The following is a 5,000-nucleotide window of genomic DNA, read 5'->3' as shown; positions in this document are numbered from 1 at the left end:
ATTAAAGGCTGGGTGGACTGTGTGTGTGTGTGTGTGTGTGTGTGTGTGTGTGTGTGTGTGTGTGTGTGTGTGTGTGTGTGTGTGTGTGTGTGTGTGTGTGTGTGTGTGTGTGTGTGTGTGTGTGTGTGTGTGTGTGTGTGACAGGAAGATGAGTAAGAGGAGACGAATAGAACATCAAGCAACACCTACACACACACACACACACACACACACACACACACACACACTCTCTCTCTCTCTCTCTCTTTGTCTGTCTCTCACCTTCGCTCCCTTCCGCACGTCCTCCCCATTTTCTCTCATTACCATTAACCACCAACAAATGCGTTTTCTTCCACCTTTCAACATCACATTCTGAATCGGCAGTCTTACCCACACCCTCTCTGCCTCCATCGCCCTCCCGCCAGCTCCCACCCTTGCCACCTCCATCACTTGCCTTGTGCTCCTCTTCCTCTTCCTCTGCATTATATTCAGGAAGTTTGTCGGTGTGTTTAGTATCTCCTATTGAACTCATTAACCCCTTCAGTACCATGACACATTTCCATCTTTATTCTGTTTACTATTTGGTTGTTTTATACAGCTTCAAAAACTTATGTGCGGATTGAAGTAGTGAAAACTCTGGTTATTAAGCTTCTGACCTCCATAGACCCTTCCTAATGTAAATAAGATCGTCTAATCATACCCAAAATTCAAGGTAGAAATGCGTCCCAGTACTGAAGGGGTTAACAAGGATTATACACGTTTATTAGTAGATCACGAATGTTTGGTTTGGTTTGTATCATTGGGGATTCAACAGAAACATAATGGGAAGCTGCAAGAAGTCGCTACTGTAGGTCAAGGTGGGTTAGTTCCTCTATGCTTGTCTATATGAACGTGTTATCTCTATTCGTTAAGTTTTGTCTAGTCTTTTGAATTTTGTTTCCTTCACTGTAGCAGGCTGCCATCATATATTTTTGTCTTTTCATCTGTATTATATATATTCCACTTGTACAAAATATTCTTTAGTAAAAATGATTATATATACAGAAAAGAAGAAAAAAACAACAACAATCTCTAGTTTACATATTCTCGTCTTCATTGTTTTTTTTTTTTTTCACCCAGCTATCATCATATTTTCCCCTAAGCATCACATACATTATCTGTACAGCACAACAAACTAACAAATCGCTATTCTCATACAAATGCTCTCTTTTCTCCTACACCAGACCTCATTAATTTCTCTTTTGTGTTATGTGTTCTACTTATACGCTATATTTTTTCTACTGAACATGGTTATAAATACGAATGTTGTTTTGTTCTCCATGTGCATTTTCTCTTTCTCACCACTTTCCTTAAAAAAATAAAACATCTTTTTAACGTTAATATTTCATCTGTCCAGCAAAGTCCTCAATAGTACAATGTAATAAAGAAACGAAACATTTTTCTTCGTTCCACCTTTTCTTCCTCACGGCTGTCTGTCTTCACACTAGTACTAAATATTCCTTACCGTCCCTGCACAATGAAATGCAAAATATTATACTCTTTTTAATGCACTACAAATTCTCATACTCGCATTTCATCTCTCACTGTTAGCTATCGATACAAATGATTTCTTCCCCTCTATTACAAATGCTCCCCGTCCGCATATTTGTCACTAAGCATAATCACGAGCAAACAAAACATTATTCTCTCTGTATACAAATTCTTCGCCTCGAGTTGTGTTGTGTCACCTCCATTACCTAGCATTGTTCTTCATTTCTTCTCTTTTGCTTCATGTTCCCTTTTCTATTCTTCTCGACATTTTTCCTTTTACTTTTCCTTTTTTGTGTCAAGTTCTCTTTTCTATTCTTCTCCACTTTTTTTCTTTTATAGTTGTTTTTTCATCTATCTTGATTCATTTAGCGAGAAGTTGTACGTTAAATTAAAGTTTGTTATGTATTTTGTTTATCCTGTATATACTTTTAACCTTTTCAGTACCATGACGCTTTTCATTATTCATTCTTGTTGCTATTTGGTGATTTTATACAGCTTCAGAAACCAATATGGGGAATTAGAATAGTGAAGACTCTGGCCACTAAACTTCTGACCTCCATAGACCCTTTCTAATGAAAATGAAATAATCTTATCGTACGCAAATCTCATGGTTAAAAATATGTCCCAGTATTAAAGGGATTAAGATATTTACTAGTTTTTTTTTTAATACATATTTCCACCGTGTGTTTTTCATCTTCAATTTAGGATGATTTATTTATTCATTTATCTTGAAGTTCGTTATGCATTCTGTTTCATCTTGTGTATTCGCTTTAAATTTACCTTCTCTTCATGTTGAGTCATCGCGCTTCCTCCTCCTGCTGTGAGAACAAACACGCCCTCGTTACCTGATCACCTCATCGCAGCGTGTGTCTCTCTAGGTCACCACCACCACGCCAGAACACACTGATGGCCGCCAACACGACAACGCCAGGCAGCACGAACACCCATTTATCAGTAACAACCCGCGGCACTTCCCCCACACCCCCTCCTCTTACTACTCCTTCCTCTCCTCCTCCTCCTCCTCCTCCTCCTCCTCCTCCTTTAGTATGACATTGCGCAATAATCATAAACCTGCTCCCCTTTCCTCCCTTATTCCTCCATCATCCCTCTTCCCCTCACTTTCCCCTTCTTCATTTATTCATCCTACCACTTTCCCCTCTTCCCCCTCTTCCTCATTTCTCACTAACTCTCATCTCTATCTTCTTTTATTCATTCCTCCCTTTTTTATCCCTTACTTTCGTCTGTTACCCCTTTGAGCTCTTTCCCATTTCCTTCCTCATTATCGCTTTCATTCTCTCCTCTATCTCCTTCCATTTTAGCTCCTTTTTCTTACTCCCTCACCTTCCCTTTTGCTTATTTTCTCCTTTCTCTTCCTTCCTTCCTTCTCTCTAGTTTCCCTCTCCCCCCTCCATAGCTCATCATGTCACTTTTCTCTATCCAGTATTTCTTCCTCCCCTTTTCCCTTCCCTCTGATCAGCGTCTTTCCTTTCCTTCACCGGCTGTGATTCCCTCCGTCTCATTCTCTTATTTCTCCTTCCCCTTTTCTCTGCCCATTAACTGACGTCTCTCATTTCTAACCCTATCCGTCTCCCTCCCCCTCTTCCTAGCTACGCATATCCCTCACCTACTTCTTTTTCCTTCTCCTCTCATTTCCTTGCTTTCATTTCCTTCGTTCTCGCGCCTGTTTCTCGTAATAGTAGTTCCTCCTCCTCCTCCTCCTCTTCCTACTCCTCCTTCTCCTCCTTCTCCTCTTCCTTTTACTCTTCCTTCTCCTCTTCCTCCTCTTTCTCTTCCTCCTCCTCCTCCTCCTCCTCCTCCTCCTCCTCCTCCTCCTCCTCCTCCTCCTCCTCCTCCTCCTCTTCCTCCTCCTAGTACTTCAGTAATTCATTATGGAGAGCGCGGCACAGGTGAGTGGAGACACGCGCCAGGTGCCCTCCAGGTGTGCCCCTCAAAGGCAGCTATGCAGGTGGAATTGTTATTACTGTTGTTGTTGTTGTTGTTGTTGTTGTTGTTGCTGTTGGTAGTAGTGGTGGTGGTGGTGGTGGTGTTGTTTCTATTATAATTAATACGGACAAGAATATATGTGTGTGAAATTGAAAATGTCAAGAAATACTAGAACAGTAAAAAAAAAAAAAAAAAAAGAACAAGAGGAAAAAAGAAAAGAAGAGTAATACAGCACCACCACCACCACCACCACCACCACCACCACCACCACCACTAACAACAACAACAACAACAACAACAACATCAAAACGAAGACGAAGAAAAAAATATATAAATAAGTAAACAAACATAAAAAAAACCCAAAAAAACTACTTCAGCAAGAGAGAGAGAGAGAGAGAGAGAGAGAGAGAGAGAGAGAGAGAGAGAGAAATAGGAATAGAAAGAAAGAAGAAGAGTAAACAGGTGAAGGAAAAAGAAAAAAAAAGAGCAGTAGAGGCTTTGTAAATTAGGTGAGTTGCCGCATTAAACACACCAAGCTGTCGTTATCCCGTTAAGTTTGAGAGGGAAGGACTGAACTTTTCCCCTCATTAGCAGGTGACGCATGGGAGGAGGAGGAGGAGGAGGAGGAGGAGGAGGAGGAGGGGTATTTCAGCATCATTCGTTTGTCGTGAAGAAGGAAGATCTTAGTCAAAGCCACAACCTCTTCTTCTTCTTCTTCTTTTTATTTTATTTTTCTTTTTCTTCTTTTTATTTTCTTCTTCTTCTTCTTCTTCTTCTTCTTCTTCTTCCTTCTCCTCCTCCTCTTCTTCCTCTATTTCGTGCTCAATTTACGTCCTTCTTCTTTTTCTTCTGCTGCTCCTCCTCCTCTTTCTCCTCCTCCTCCTCCTCCTTTTCCTCCTCCTCGTCTTTTTCTCCTCTTCCTCCTTCTCCCCTTTGTCGAGATCTTTCCACTCGTATTTCTCCTTCACCTCACAGTTTTTTTTATTTCTTTTTTTAGTTGTCATTCTTATTTTCTTCATCTTTCATTCCCTCTTCTTTAACTCCCATCGGTGTCTTGCATCTCCGCCTTCTCGTTTTTCTCTTCATTTATTTGGTCTTCCTCCTCTTTCTTTATTTAATATTGCCTCTTTATTTTCATTCTGTTTTGCGTTTTTCCCTCCTCTTTCACCTTTTCATTCTTACCCTCCCTTCTTCCCCCTTCTCCCTTTCCCCTCTATGCATCACCGGAATCTATAACAGCTGTGTTTTGATCGCCTGAAGAAACACATGAAGAGAATCCAATCCATTGATGTTTAGCGTACTGGAATACATTATTTGATCACACTCCTACAAGTGCCCCGGTCATTACCTGCACAAATACAGCTGCGGTGTGACAAATTATCAAGGGTGTGGAGTCAATAGCTTCTCGTCACAATAGGATCATTTATACACAGGAACACAAAGGATGGATAAGAAAGGACAAATAGTTCTAGATCTTTTGTCATGTATGAGGTTTGTGTGGTGAATGGAAGAGAAGGAATTGATGTAATGGTGAATCGGAAAGAAGA

This window comes from Portunus trituberculatus, chromosome 18 (genome assembly GCF_017591435.1).
Source record: "Portunus trituberculatus isolate SZX2019 chromosome 18, ASM1759143v1, whole genome shotgun sequence".
Classification (NCBI taxonomy): Eukaryota; Metazoa; Arthropoda; class Malacostraca; order Decapoda; family Portunidae; genus Portunus; species Portunus trituberculatus.
This window is presented reverse-complemented; position numbering follows the sequence as displayed.